Here is a 17,111-nt window from a genome sequence, read left to right as displayed (position 1 = left end):
CTCAGCTCTTGGAAGATTGATTTATGCTTCCCTTAACCATCAATTTAGGGTACAAGAAGCTTCTTTCACAAACACACATACACACACACACACACACACACACACACACACACACACCTTTTATCAATTTCACTAGTTCTCCAGTTTTAAGGCTGTGCTGTGAAAAAAATAAAAATCATCCATGGGTTTGAAAAAGATCATTAATTTTGGGATTTTTTTAAATACCATATATGTGTATGTATATAACAGTCTGTCTAAAACAAGCAAAATTGAAATTTTGTGTTTTTCTAATCCTGAAGTTTAAAAAAAAAAACATTGAGCCATTTCATGCTCTAGACATTGTTAAAGTTGTTCAAAGTTCACAAATAGCCTTTACAAACATGGGGTCCTGAACCTATGGTTCAGAGAAAATGTCAATGAATGACTAAACCACCTACAACTTTTTGTTGAGATTTATTAAATTATCATGTAACATGATTACATGATAGATCACTTTCCCTGCTAAAACCCCTCTGATATACCCCTCCTCATCCTCTTTCAAATCCATCATTTTTTACTGTTATTGCACGTATATATTTGTAGGTATATGTGTATATATTCCTAAATATAAATGTTCAGTCCATATAATGTTACTTGTATGTATGTTTTCAGGCCTGAACATTTGGCACCATATAACCAATTGGTAGGCTTTTTCCTGGGGAAGGCATCTCTCCTGCTCCATGCTTTCCTCAGTTGTCTACTATAGTTTTTTGTGTTGAGTTAATACAGTTTGAGGTTTTCCCTGTCTAAGCTGGTGTGGTCACTGGTGTCACCTTCGTTCAGCTCACAGTTTTGCAGTCACTTTGGAAAGAGTTTACTATGTAGTTTCTGGTGTTACTAGGATACTCACTCTCACAGCAAATCTCTGAATCTCTGGCTCAGTCTTTCCACTCGCTCTTCTGCAATGTTCCTGAGGCTTAGTTGTAGGAGTATTTTGTAGACAGATCCATTCAGACTGGGCACCACAATTCTGCATTTTGATTGGTTACGGTTTTCTGTAGTAAATCTTCACCTGTTGCAAAGAAAAGTATCCTCCATGAGGGGTGAAGACTAAATTTATCTCTGACTATAAAGTTGGATATTTAGAAGTGAATCATGAATTGTGATGGTTTAGTAAAGTGGTAGTTGTAGGTTCTCTTTCAATATCCATGATTTCACTATCCCTGTTGTTGGTTAGGTTTCCAGTGCCAAGCATGATTTCTCTTTTGTTGAGTCTGACTTAAGCAAGTTGTTGATTAACACCAGTATATACATACTGCTACTGATCCTTAGGTTTATTGTACCATGCTGGTCATTGATGTGGTTTATAGGAATCATAGCTAGACAGGACTTTTGCCATTCCTTTAGAAACTTGCATAGTGCCTTCTGGTACCATGAAAGCCAGTCTTCAGATTAGTTCTAGCTCTGGGGTCTCTGTGCTCTATTTCTGAAGTACTTGAGTGACTTACCTTCCACCTCTGGGAAAGTATCTAAAGGCAACAGCAATAAGTTGCATATTTGGGGAGTTTTTGGACAGCCCTTGTCAACAACTCAGAATAGAGCTTCTTATGTCAGAAATTGGAGATACACTATGGAGTACTATTCATTTGAAAAGAAAACTGAAATTATGAATATTTTTATTAAGAATCTTTTTATTCATTTTACATACCAATCATAGATCCCCTTCTCTTCCCTCTTCCTCCCCGCTAGCCTTTTTCCCACAGACCCCCCCCCCATTCCTCTGATAAGAAAAGGCCTCCCATGGGGAGTCTTCAGAGCCTGGTACATTCAGTAGAGGTAGGTCCAAGCCACTCCTCTGCATCAAGGCTGTGCAAGGTGTCCCACCATAGGTAATGGGCTCCAAAAAGCCAGATCATGCTCCAGGGATGGATCCTGATCCTACTGCCAGGGGTCCCCTTAAGCAGATCAAACTACACAGTTGTCTCACTTATGTAGCAAGACTAGTCCAGTCCCAAGGAGGTTCCACAGCTGTTGGTCTAAAGTTCATGAGTTCCCATTAGCTTGGTTTGGTTGACTCTGTAGATTTTCCTTTCATGATCTTGATGCCCCTTGCTCAAAGAAGCCCTCTTCTCTCTCTTCAGCTGGACTCCTAGAGCTCAGCCTGGTGCTTAGCTGTGGATCTCTGCATCTCCTCCCATCAGTTACTGGATGAATCCTCTATGATGACAGTTAGAGTATTCACTGATCTGCTTGCTGGAGTAAGCCAGTTCAGGCACTCTCGCCACTATTGCTAGTAGTCTAAAATGGGGGTCATCCTTGTGGATTTCTGGGAACTTTCCTAGCACCAGGTTTCTCTGTATCCCCATGAAGTCTCCCTCTATCATGGTATCTCTTTCATTGCCCTCCCACTCTATCCCTGTTCCAGCTCAATCATCCTATTCCCTTACGTTCTCATCCTCCATCCCTACTCTATATTGCCTCCACTAACCCCTAGTTTACTCATGGAGATCTTATATATTTCCCCTTCCCAGGGTGATCCATGATTCCCTCTTAACTTGGACCTTGTTAGCTAGCTTCTCTTGTGCTGTGTGTTGTAGTCTTTTACTTTACATTTACTAGTATCTTTTACTTTACTGGTATCCATTTATGAGTAAGTACATACTATGTTTGTCTTTCTGAGTCTGGGTTACCTCACTCAGGATATTTTCTATTTCCATGCATTTGCCTGCAAATTTCGTGATGTCATTATTTTCTACTACTGAGTAGTACTCCATTGTGTACATGTACCACATTTTCTTTATCCATCCTTCAGTTGACAGGTATGTAGGTGGTTTACAGGCTATAATGAATAATTTTTCTATCAACATTAGTTGAGCAAGTGTCCTTTTGATATGATTGAGCATTCCTTGGGTATATGCCCAAGAGTGGTATCACTGGGTCTTTAGGAAGATTGATTCTCAATTTTCTGAGAAAACACCATAATTATTTCCAAAGTGGCTGTACAAGTTTGCACTCCTGCCAACAATGGAGTAGTGCTCCTCTGGCTCCACATCCTTTCCAACATAATCTGTCATCAGTGTTTTTTTTTTTTCTTTGCCATTCTGACAGGTAGGTGTAACATGGTATCTCAGAGTCATTTTGATTTGCATTTCCCTAATGACTAAAGATGTTGAGCAATTCCTTAAATATCTTTTGCCCATTTGAGGTTCTACTGTTGAGAATTCTCTGGCTCTGTAGCCCCTTTTTAAAATTGAATTGTTTGATATTTTTCTGTCTAGTTTCTTGAGTTGTTTACATATTTTGGATATCAGCCCTCTGTCAGATGTGAGGTTGGTGAAGATCTTTACCCATTCTATAGGCTGTCATTTTGTCCTATTTACTATGTCCTTTGCCCTACAGAAGCTTCTCAGTTTCAGGAGGTCCCTTTTATTAATTGTTGCTCTCAGTGTCTGTGCTACTGGTGTTATATTTAGCAAGTAGTCTTCTGTGCCAATGTGTTCAAGGCTACTTTCTCTTCTATCAGGCTCAGTATAGCTGGATTTATTTTGAGGTCTTTGATCCAATTAGACTTGAGTTTTGTACATGGCAATAGATATGGATCTACTTGTAATTTTCTACATCTTGACAACCAGTTATGCCCACACCATTTGTTGAAGATCCTTTCTTTTTTCTATTATATAGTTTGGGCATCTTTGTCAAAAATCAGGTGTTCATAGGTGTGTGGATTAATGTCAGAATCTTGAATTTGATTCCATTGGTCCACATGTCAGTTTCTATACCAATACCAAGCTGTTTTTATTACTGTAGCTCTATAGTAGAGCTTGAAGTCAGGGTTAGTGATGCCTGCAGAAATTGCTTTATTGCATAGGATTGTGTTTAGCTATCCTGGGTTTTTTTGTTTTTCCATATGAAATTGAATATTGTTCTTTCTGGGTTTGTGAAAAATTGTGTTGAGATTTTGATGGGAATTGCATTGAATCTGTTTTTGTTAAGATTGCCACTTTTACTAAATTAATCCTACCTATCCACTAGCATAGGAGATCTTTCCATTTTCTGATATCTTCTTCAATTTCTTTCTTCAGAGACGTAACGTTCTTGTCATACTGATCTTTCGCTTGCTTAGTTAGAGTTATCCTAATGTATTTTATATTTTTTGTGGCTATTGTGAAGAGTGATTTTCTCTGGATTCTTTCTTGACCAGCTTATCAATTGTATATAAGGGAGTTATTTTTTTAGGTTATTTTGTATCCTGCCACATTGCTGAAGGTGTTTATCAGTTGTAGGAGTTCCCTTGTAGAATTTATGAGGTCACTTATGTATGTATATTATCATATCTTCTGCAAATAGTGAAAGTTTGAATTCTTCCTTTCCAACTTGTGTTCCTTTGATCTCCTTTTGTTGGCTTACTGCTCTAGCTAGAACTTAAGAGTACTATATTGAATAGATATGGGGAGAGTGGGCAGCCTTGCCTTGTTCCTGATTTTAATGGAATCACTTTGAGTCTCTCTCCATTTAATTTGGTGCTGGCTGTCAGCTTCCTGTAAATTTACTTTACTAAGTTTTGGTATGTTCCTTGTATTCCTGATCTCTCCAAGACCTTTATCATAAAGGGGTGTTAAATTTTGTCAAAGGCTTTTCTAGCATCTAATGAGATGATCATGTTTTTTTTTTTCATTCAGTTTGTTTACACAGTGCATTATATTGACAGATTGTCATATGTTTAACCATCCTTGCATCTCTGAGATGAAGCCTACTTGGTTAGGGTGGATAATTTTTTGACATGTTTTTGTTTTCAGTTTGCCAGTATTGAGCATTTTTGCAACAGTGTATATGAAGAAGATTCATCTATAATTTTCTTTCTTTATTGCATCTTTGTTTGGTTTGGGTACCAGGGTAACTATAGCCTCATAGAAGGAGTTTATTGATGTCCCTTCTCTTTCTATTGTGTGGAACAATTTGAAGAGTATTGGTTTTAGATATTCTTTGAAATTCTGGTAGAATTGATCCTGAGATTTTTTTGGTTGGGAGACTTTTAAATAATTGTTTCTATATCCTTAGAAATTATAGGTGTATTGAAATTGTTTATCGGGTCTTGATTTAATTTTGGTATGCAGTACCTATCCAAAAAAAAATTATCCATTTCTCTTAGATTTTCCAATTTTGTAGATAACAGGTTTTGGAGGTATGACCTGATGATTTTCACATTTTCTCATTGTCAGTTGTTATGTCTCCCTTTTCATATCTGATTTTTGTTACAGGAGATTATTTCATTTTTTTGCATCTATTGAGATTTGCTTTGTGACCAAGTATGTGGTAGATTTTAGAGAAGGTTCACTGAGTTGCTGCAAAGAAGCTATATTCTTTTGTGTTGGTGTGGAATATTCAGTAGATATCTATTAAATCCATTTGAATCATAACCCCTGTTAGATCCCTTATTTCTCTGTTAAGTTTCTGTTTGGTAGACCTGTTCATTGGTGATAGTGGGATGTTGCAGTCTCCCACTATTAGTGTGTGGGGTTTGATTTGTGATTTAAGCTATAGTAATATTTCTTTTATATATGTGTGTGCCCTTGTATTTTGAGCATAAATGTTTGGAATTGAGATTTCACCTTGGTGGATTTTTCCTATGATGGATATGTAATTTCTTTCCTGATCTTTTTTGATTGATTTTAGTTTGAAGTCTATTTTGTTAGAAATTAGGAAAGCTACACCAGCTTGCTTCTTAATTTCATTTGATCAGAAAGTCTTTTCCCAGCCTTTTACCCAGAGGTAGTTTCTGTCTTTGAATTTGAGGTGTGTTTCTTATATGCAGCAGCAGGATGGGTCCTGATTTTGTTTCCATTCTGTTAGCATTTGTGTTTTTATAAACAAATTGAGTCCATTGATATTAAGGAATATTAATGACCAGTGATTTTTAATTCCTGTTATCTTTTGGTGGTAATCTGTGGCTATTTTCCTTCTTTGGGATTTGCTGCTGTGGGGTTATCTATTGCCTGTGTTTTGTTGGTGTGTCTGACTTCCTGTGTTGGAGTTTTCCTTCTGGTGCGTTCTATAGGGCTGAATTTGTGGAAAGGTATTGTTTAAATCTGGTTTTGTCTTGGAATATCTTGTGCAATCTATCTATGGTGATTGAAAGTTTTGCTGAGTGCAGTATTTCTGAGCTGACATCTGTGGTCTCTTGGTGTCTACATTATGTCTGTCTAGGACCTTCCAGCTTTAAGAGTCTCCATTGAGAAGTCAAATGTTATTCTGATAGGTCAGCATTTATAAGTTACTTGACCTTTTTCCTTTGCTGTTCTTAATATTCTTTCTTTATTCTGTATGTCTAGTGGTTTGATTACTATGTGGTGAGGGGTCTTTGTGGGAAAGGTCTGGTCTATTTTGTGTTCTATAAGCTTCCTGTATCTTCATAGGTATTTCCTTCTTTTAGTTGGAATTTTTTTCTTCCATGATTTTGTTGAATATATTTTCTGTGCCTTTGAGTTGGTATTCTCCTTCTTCTATCCCTATTATGCTTAGGTTTGGCCTTTTCATGGTGTCCCAGATTTCCTGGATGTTTTGTTTTATGACTCTTTTGGTTTTAGTGTTTTCTTTGACTGATGTATCTTCCTCTTTTGTATCCTCCACACCAGAGATTCTCTCTTCCGTCACTTGTATTCTGTTGGTTATACTTGCATCTATAGTTCCTGTTTGTTTACTCAGATTTTCTATTTCTAGCATTTCCTTGGTTTATATGTTCTTCATTGTTTCTATTTCAGTTTTCTGGTCTTAAACTGTTTCCTTCACATGTTTAATTGCTTTTTCATGGTTTTTGGGTTGTTTTTTTTATTTTGTTTTGTTTTGTTTTTTGTCTGTTTGTTTGTTTTTAACTTTTCTTTAAAGGGATTTATTGATTTCTTCCATTTTTTGTTTGTCTTTCCTCAAATTTTAAGGGATTTTTAAAAATTTTCTCTTTAAAGGCCTCTGTCATCTTCATAAAGTTGTTTTTAAGGCTGCTTTCTTCTACTTCTTCATTGTGATATTCAGGTCTTGCTATTGTAGAACCAGTAGGTTCTAGTGGTGCCATATTGCTCTTTATGATGTTGTATGTATTTTTGCACTAGTGTCCACCCATCTCTTTCTCCAATATATGCAAAAGGTGTCTGTGTCTGTGGGAACTGCTGTTGGTCCAATCTGTGCTTGCTGTGTCTATGTCTCAGGGTACCACTATTGCTCCAATTGGAGCTCTTGGTCTAATTGGAGCTGGCAGATTCTGTGTCTCAGGGAGTACTGTGGTTGAAGGGAAATGGGTGGGTTTGGAGTCTTGTACATTGCAGGGTCTGATGCAGAGTGTTGGTGGGAAGCCTGCCTGCAGGAACCTTCCCTGCTGGCCTGCAACTGGGTCAGTGATGAATGGGGATGGGGGCATGGATTGTGCCTCAGGTCCTAGATCCTAGTAGTAAGACTTTCTTCTTGGTCCAATCAGATCTGATAGATTCTCATAATTTTGAGAATCTATCAGATCTGATACTGGGGTCGGGGAGCAATAGAGAGAGGAATATCAGGGTACAGTGTTAAAATCAAGGAAATGGGAAAGGGGAGCTCTTTCAGATGAGGAAAGAGATAAATGCAGAAGAAGGTAAGAGGAACGTAAAGTGTACTAGCTGGTTAAAGGTGACCTGATAGGGGAAAAGAGAAAGTATGGCTTCTTAGTGAAATGGAGGGAAGGTAAATACAGAAGGAGGTACATAGGTAAAAACAACATGGGTGTCTGAAAAAGTCACAAGAAATCATCCTATTAACTGTTTACTCAAAATGAAACCCTATAATAAATTTAATACACACACACATACACACACACACACACACACACACACACACACACACACACACACACACTTTTACACTTTTAATGAACTTTTCCCATCTGGGAAGATAATGCCCTTAAACAGCCAAAGACAATCTAACAAAAAACCCAGTACAAGACAAGAGAAGCCTTCATCTTTAAAGTATCAGGATGGAATTTTAATTTACTCAAGATTGACTTATGGTTTCTTGATTTTTTTTACAGTGTTGAATATTGAACACAGCAAGCTATAGGTAAGGCTGATCCTAGATGTGGTTACGTCTGCACAAAGGCCTATAACCAAAAAAAAAAAAAAAAAAGCAAATCTTCCTCGCTCAAAACTAAGGAAGAGCTGGCCTTTCTCTTGGTTCCACAGTGGTTTGTGCAATAGGACCAGCAAACTTGGAATCTAAAAGGCCTAGAAATATTTGTTATACTAATTAAAGACCTACTGGAGATGAAAATCCTATTTAATAAGAGTTTCTCAGAAGACATAAATATATTCTTTGCTGTCTTTGGCTCTTATAAGATTAGAACTCTGACTTACTAGCTAATGGCTCTAATTTTCACTTTTGCCAAGACTAAAGTCAAACTTTGCCAGGCACAATGCTCTTTGATGGAGAAGATAGAGAAGCTTATAAAAATCACTCTCTTTTCATTTTAGAGTACATATTTCTCCTATTTGGGAAATGTACGCATATGTGTATATCTTCTTTGACCTTTATTCTCTGGGGTATTACACTCTAAGGACAGGGGATCATGTGAAATCCAGAGAAAGTTGGTTGATATTCCTTGTATCTAAATCTCTCATTATATAATAATTTGCTATCTATGCTCTGTCAGAACTGAATGATCTTTGACACTCAGGACACACCATAAGATACCCCCATGACCAGAACTTCCCATGACTTAATATCTTTGCCTTTAACAATAAATCATTTGTGATCCAGCTTCGATGTTGCATCTTCTAGGAAACATTCATGAACCCTGCTTTTCTAGTTGCTGACATGTGTTCAATTTTATTTACCTTGTCTGTACTGGCATGAGATCTCCACATCACTCTACAACAAACTTACTGTGTTGTTGTAATTTCCTCATCAAGGAGCGTCATGCTGTAGTGTCTGACAATGAGCAGATAATCAACAAAATTTCCTTAAACTTTTTCTTTCCATTGCATAAGGAATTGTGGAGCCTAAAAACAGCTGCATTCCTTGTAGTCCAGTTTGTAAAGGAATGTCTCTTTTCTGAGACTTGACCAGAATCATAAGAAGGAATATATCATCTCAAGGCACAGACAGGGATAGTCCTATATAAGGGAAGGAAATTGTTTCCAACACATCACATTATTATACTTTTGAAAGAAATACTGCTATAGAAAGAGTGGAAGGATAGATGGATGTGGTGACACATGCCCTTAATCCTAGAACCTATGAGGCAGAGGCAGAAGATGGTAGATTTTTATGAGTTCAAGACCAACCTGGTGTACATAGTGAGATCCAGGACAGATTGATCTAAATAGTGAAAGCCTTTCTCAAAAGAAAAATAAAAGGAATGGAAGGAACTTAGACTTTCAGTGAACTAGTTTATGTGTTGGGCCCACTAGACAGTTGAGTCATTTGTTTGCTACTAGAGTCCACCCCCAAAATAAAGCAGATGAAGGAAAAATGATGTTTGAAATGGTTTTCCAAATAAATTGTGTTTTTCACAAGAGATTAAATGGGGATGACTGTCTTAGGGTTTCTATAGCTATGAAAAAAGTACTGTGAGCAAAAGAAACTTGAGAAGGAATGAGTTTATTTTATCTTATATCCTTATATCATATAATCAGTCCATCATCAAGGAAAGTAAGGGCAGGAGGTCAAGATAGGAACCTGGAGGTAAAAATTTACACAGAGGCCAATGGAGTAACTCTGTTTATTGGATTTCTCCTCTATGACTTGCTCAGCCTGCTTTCTTATACAACCCAAGACCACCTGTCCATTGATGGCATCAACTCCCCATGAGCTGGGCCTTCCTGCATCAATAACTAATCAAAGCAATATCTCCCAGATGGACCTACAGGGACTCTCATGGAGGAATTCTCTCAATTTTTAGTTCCTCTTTCCAAATAACTTTAATTGTGTCAAGTTCAAATAAAAATGTCCATCATAATTCCCAAAATTCAAGAGCCCTGAGCCAATAGTCCTGAGAAAAAAGCAAGAATCCAAATCCCTTTTCTCTGAAGAATAAATCGTTTTCAGTGAGGTATTCAAGGATATGTGTTTTTGATGTAGATTTAAATGTGTGGAGAAAACAATTACTTCATTAACAATTCAAGGTTGCCTTACTGAAAAGGAAAATTAAGATTTTCACACTTAATATTCATACTGGTAATCTTGCCCAGTGTAAAATTTGTGCACAACATTTATATGGATAAGCATCAGAGGTAAAGGAGACCATCTGGCATTATATTTCATAAATTGATTTTTCAGAGTGTTAAAAGTAAGATATGAGGAACATTCATTGAATTTTCAAATGGCCTGTTGTTAAACCAAATGAAAAATTTCCTTTCATATCTGATTGGCAAAAGCATGGATACAAGTCAGAAGAAAAATAGCCAAACTCAAATGTAAGAGGAGAGGTAATTAATCATGAACTTGGAAGCCATAAAGAACCTCTGCCAATGGTCTCTGGTCTAACTCCCCTAATTTCCTTTGAGAGATGAAGGTATACACCTTTGGTTCCTGGTCATGAACTAAGGGGCTGGGCAGAACATCAAATATAAAAAAATGTGTTCAAGAAACTACATAATCAGCAAATGTTGGTTGGAGTGTCTATATAATGTGTATCACAATAGCACAAAATATTTTTAATTACTTAAATCCTGGCTTCCGTGTGTTACTTATTTGTTAGCATATCTGAGCCAAAATATGCTAGAGAGAGAGAGAGAGAGAGAGAGAGAGAACTGTATTACTCAGGCTTCTCTAGAGGAAAAGAACTGATAGAACTGAGTTTTAGAACTGAGTTTTCCCTTGGGTCTTATGTCCTTCTCATCATGGGCTCTTGATCAGGATTACAATACCATGAATATATTCTCTCCTATGGAGTTGATCTCAAAGCCAATCAAAGAGCATTGCTCTCATAATAGTCTTGCTACTATTGTAAAAATTGACACATCTTGCCAGCATGTTGGTATCATAGTGAGTAGGGTTTACATCTGAATGTAAGCCTATTGATTCCTTTTCTCCCACAGAAGGCTACAGAACACTTTGATGGCACTATATAAGGTATACAGCATGGAGGATACTTTCATATCATTTCCAGTTTGATTTTCCCAAGCGTGTAGTGTCTTCAGCAATGGGGCTTATCTTCTGGCTCTAGTGAGGAACCATAGTAAAAGCCTGTATTTTTGAGAGTCCATTTGGCCCTCTTTGACCAACAATGCCTAATCAGTTTTCCCATAGTGACACTGGACTTTTTGCTTTAAAGACCCATAGCATAAATGGGAATTTTTTCAGCCACACCGAGAATCTTCTTCCCAATGTTTGTTGTTGCTATTACTGTCGGTTTGGGTTTAGGGGTTTGGGAGGTTTTGCTGCTGTTGTGACTGTTGTTACTTGTGACCAATAGCTCATATTTTTCTACCCTATTATTTGGCTTGACCTTCCCTCATATGGCCCCTCATCTCCCCTACATACCACTCCTACCTCTTTAAATTTCATACACAGCATTTCCTTTCTTTTCTTTTATACCATCTATAATCTACAATCCACCCATTCTTAAACTCTCCCCCAAAGCTTCTATCTAAATTTCTGGCCTCCAAAGGAGCTCTAAGGTAAAACACCCAAGATTAATGATTCAAAACTAACATCACATTAAAAAAAAGAATGTGTAGCATCTGTTTTACAATGCCTGGGTAACCTCACTCAGTTTAATGTTTTCCAGTTTTGTACATTTAGCTTCAAGTTTCATAATTTCATTTTTCTTTACAACTAAATAAAATTAATAATCCTAATTCGAATTGTTCCTTTAGAAGACTGTATGCTATATCTCCTTCAATGGAAGGCTCCATTCTACTGCTTTGCAATTTACTAGCTACCTAACCTCTGTGTCTATTTTAACAAAACACACATTTCTGAAGCCTAAAAGCTAATGTCAATATATGAGAGAAAAGACAATCTTTGTCTTTCTGGTTCTGGATTATTTCATTCAGGATGATTGTCTCTAGCTCCATTCATTGGGAAATTTCATACTTTCATTTTTCTTAACAGTTGAATAATATTCTATGTGTAAATACATTTTCATTTTCTACTCATCATCTGATAGATATCTAGGTTGTTTACAGTTTCTGGCTTTTATGAATAGAGCAGAATTGAACATGGATGAGCAAATATCTCTGTAACAAGTTGTAGATTCCAGTGTTTTCATGCACAAGAGTGGAATATTAGTCAGTGTTTTCTAGGGTAATAGAACTGACAGAATGAATCTACATATAAAACATCTTATATGTTGTGACCTGAATAGTCCAACAATTGCTGTTTCCTGATAGACAAGCAAAAACTCCAATGGTTGTTTAGTCTACAAGGCACATGTCTCAGCTGCTTGTAGGTACCAAACCATGTGGCTAAACATAAATAAGAATTATGGGCTAATTTAAGTAAAAGAGCTAGTCAGTAATAAGCTTGAGCTAATGGCCATACAGTTTATAAATAATATAAACCTCTGTGTGTTGACTTGAGTCACAGTGGCTGTGGGACTGGCCAATGAGAGATATTTGTCCTGACCACGGGTCAGGTGGGACACAGGAAAACTTCAGCTACATCACATGTTTTATTAAACTTGGCTGTTCTAACTGAGGTAAAACAAAATATCAAACAGTCTTAATGGGCATTTTCTTCATGGATTAGAATGTTGAAAATGTTTTCAGTGTTTCCATACCATTCGTGTTTTCTTTTTAGAATACTCAATTTAATTCTATACCTCATATTTTAATTGGGTTATTTGATGGTCAGTTATTATAGTTCTTTACATATTCTGCATAATAATCATCTGTCAGAAAAAATAATTAGTAAAGATTTTTTTCCATTCTCTAAGCTGCCTTGTTATTTAAGTGGTGATATCTTTTGCTTCACAGAAGCTTTATTTCTTCACAAGGTTCCATTTATTCATCATTGGTTTTAATGCCTGCACTATTGAGGCTCTGTTCAAAAAGTCCTTTCCTGTGCCAATGAATTCAAGCATATTCCCTATTTTTCTTTCTATCTAGTTGATGATATCAGGTCCTCTGTTGAGGTTCTTGATCCATTTTGAGTTGAGTTTTATGTAAGGTGATAGATATGTGTCTATTTTCTTTCTTTTAGATGCAGCTATCCAGTTTGACCCATTTATTGAAGGTATTGTCTTTTTTTCCTATATGTAATTTTGGCATCTTTTGTAAAAGAAATCAGGTGTCTATGTCTTCAATTCTTAAGACTTTTTTATGCTAATGCCATGTTGTTTTCATTAGTATAGCTGTGTAGTACATCTTGAGGTATGGAATGAATTATAACTATTCTTTTGAATTTGGAGTCTTGGTTTTCTTTTAAGTTGTTCTCATTCAGGTCCACTACTATAAGATTCATGATCTGGAGAGAGGCATATTTTCTAATTGTAAATATTGTTCATATTTTCCTAGAAACCTTGACACTTGGAATTGGGTTGCTGTTCATGTCTCTTGATACACGTTTTTAACTCTAACAAGGAAGGCTTGGTGTTTATGGGTTACTAAAGGGATAAAGCTCTTGCTAAGGCCATGTGGTTGACTAAAATCACAAGGTACAACAGGTGACTGTGTGACTTCATAAGAGACCAGAGAGCATGGAACTGAGGAGGTGGTACCTAACAAGGAGTAGGGATACTTGATCTCTCACCTGCTTGCAGGCGTTGGGTGGGGTAAAGTACTTAGAGTAAGCTCCTGTGGGTGATGTGAGTAGAACATATGCTGGAGAAGACAGATTGATTGCTCTGCTGTTCACCAGATGCAGAGAGCCTCATGGGCTGTGTACATAGAGCAAGTTCCCAAGGCAGCATGAACAGGCCACGTATGAATTTATTAGCATAAAATTAGAAGTCACTATCTACTATATATTTTTATCAACAGTCCAGAAAATATTTGTGCACTAGGCATATTCATTTTATTCCAAGGCGGCGGCGGCTGCTGCTTCTTCTTCTTCTTCTTCTTCTTCTTCTTCTTCTTCTTCTTCTTCTTCTTCTTCTTCTTTTACAAAAACAGGATGAACATTAAAACTTCTGATGCAAATACTTGTCAATTTAATTTTGCCTGAGATACGTTTGTTGTACCTTACAGAAATGGCAGAGCAAATCAAAAAACTCTTTGTAGAATCTGTGACTGCTAACTAATATGTATCCTGGACACTTCTTAAGGCTGAATCACTAGAATCCCCTATCATTGTTATTGCAGTGAGTTCAATGTTATCTTGTAGAGAAGTGCTTTCTGTAGTGATGGAAATATTCTTTCTGTGAGTCTGATAGGGAGGCCATTTGATGATGGAACATTTAATTCACAGCCACTGAGAACAAATAATCGATGTTAAATTTTAATTTCACTAAAGTTAAATATTTTTAGTTTAAATTAATTTAACTTAAATTAATTTGTATTCAAGTTCAAACATAAATAGATTAACCCTGGATACCATATTGGATGAAATAGCTATGGACTATATCCATTCCTTAATCTTCTGACTTAATTATAGTATTCCCCAAATGAGAAAATAGTTCAATAAAGGCCTAATTGATCATGAAATCTGGGTTATTTGATTTCACACATAGCACCACGATGCCAATGAGACCAATCACAAGAATGAAGTTCCTAGGGGGTCGGGGAGATTAGGTTTACAAAGGTAACTAAAGGATAAATGTTAAACTAGCCTAACATAAAATGACTGATATAAAAGAATACAGCTAAAGAGGAAAAGAAAAAAAGAAGAAAAAGAAAGATTATCTATATTTCTTGCAAACAGTACAGAAGCTCATCTGTGTTAGCCAAAAACTATTCATACTTAAGTAGGATGGATAAGTTCTGGTGTTAAATAGCACAGTAAGAATGAGATGGTTACAGCTGCAATAATTCTTTGTATGTTTTAAGCTAGCATAAAAGATTTGAATGTTCACGCTGTACAAATCTGGTAAATACTTGATAGAATGCACAGGTTGATTTGATTGTTACACATTATATACATGTATCAAAATTATATATCTGTCCTAAAGGTACTTATTGTACCTCAAATTACCTTAACTTGGTAACAACCAAGTGCTGATGGTTAATTCATGATGTGATGTGTAATTCGTGACTCTTTTGTTATATGTACTTACATAAAACCAGTAAAAATTCATTTTCCTCAGACTGGAAGATGGCTCAGCATTTAAGAGCACCAGCTATTCTTATAGAGGACCTGGGTTCAATTTCCAGCACCTACATGGTAGTTCACAACTATCTGTAACTCTTGTTCTAAATAATATAACACTGTCTTCTGACCTCTGTGAGCAAAAGGGTGTGCATGTGGTATACAGATAGACATGCAGGAAAACAGCTATGTACTTAAAAAATAAAATAAAATGAAGAAAAAAAACAATTAAAAACTTCAGTTTCCTAGCACAGATTCTTCTTCCTTTATTATGTGAATTAATGCTAATTAATGAGTCTCAAATGAGTTGCCCTAAACTGACTACTGTGGAGTTACCATCTGATGGTGAATCTTTGCAACTCTCAAAAGGCTTATTAAATTGTGATCTGATTTATCCCTTGTTTTTATGGAATACAGACACAAAGCAAATATGTTCTTTAGTATAAGTTACTAGAATTCAACTAGTATTGCTTTAGGTGTTAAAAATACATGATGAGATAATATGAAAATTGTGCATCTATTTAAAAGAACTAAAATGACATTTCACACAAAATATCATAGAACTAAGGGTCTTTTCAGTTGTCACTAATGTGTTTTTCAGAGTCTCTGGGTTGGTGACCTGGATTTGACTGTGTGATAATAGTTGAACTTTTTAAGTACATCTAGTTCCCCAAAATTCTGTTGTTAATATCTACTATGATATAGCATTCTAAAGTTATTTCTGGGTCAGCAGCATCATTCTCCCAAATAAATAAGTTTCATTATAAAATAAATCTTCATGCTTTTTTCTTACTACAAAAATTACAGTCTTCAAAATAATGTACTTACAAAAATCAGTAGCCTTTCTATATCTATATAACATCAAAGATAACAGACAAACTTCTATTTATAATTGTATCTCTTTCTATGTAATATATATATATGCAATGTGTGTGTGTTTATACCAATGAGATGAAAGTCCTCTATAATCAAAACTTTAAATCTCTGAAAAAATATTGAAGAAGATAATAGAAGATAGAAAGACCTCCAATTTTCATGAATTGATAAAGTTAAGAGCTGGGAAGCCAAGCAAAGTCTGTGGGTGCTGATCACACTTCCTCCTTTTTATTAAGACTGGAAGGTGGGAGAGGATGGGAGGAGGGCAGAAAGGGAGATCTGTGATTGGTATGTAAAATGAATAAAAAAATTCCTTAATTAAAAAAAGATGAGATTCCAGCACATGGGTGGTAGAGTCCACATTTACAATGTGTTTTTCTAATTCAGTTAAACCAACTCTCTTACAGATGTACCCAGATGTTTGCCTCCTAAGTGAGTCTGGAATTTGCCAAGTTAGCAATCAAAAATTAGCCATCACAGTAATAATTATTATCATTTAAAGAAATGCTGACTAGATAGTTCATTATTACCTTACCCAGAATATTTACCTCATATTATATGGGCCTGTTTTGCCCCAGTTCATCCACGATACATAGCAAGTTGTATATCTGCCCCAGTCTTTCTATCCTTGTTTTTTCCAACAGAGTGTTTTACAGATGGTAGATATTCAACAAAATTATGAGTTAATTGGTAGTCTTTCTTATACATAATTATACAGCCACATTTAACAGAAATTGAAAATAAAGGCTATAAATTTAGTTGAATCAAGCTATTTCATTACCTTAAACCCGTCAAAAAGCTTGAAAAAGTCAAAAAGCAAGTTGAAAGAGATCAACTAGTTTCCTTTGAAAGGACAACTTGTGTGTACCTAAGAAACAGTGATGTAGGAGAAGAGGTGGAAGTACAGAGATTAACTGGAGGAACTGAAAAATGCACAGGTTTTCTGCTGTTTCAAAGCTCATGCACCCATGTCACTCTTTTCAAAGACTACTTTTTGATATCTGTACATCTCAAGCTACTTCTCTGTACCTTTGTAACTATCTCAAGAT

This window comes from Onychomys torridus, chromosome 2, assembly GCF_903995425.1.
Source record: "Onychomys torridus chromosome 2, mOncTor1.1, whole genome shotgun sequence".
NCBI lineage: Eukaryota > Metazoa > Chordata > Mammalia > Rodentia > Cricetidae > Onychomys > Onychomys torridus.
Note: the sequence above shows the minus strand (reverse complement) of the source record.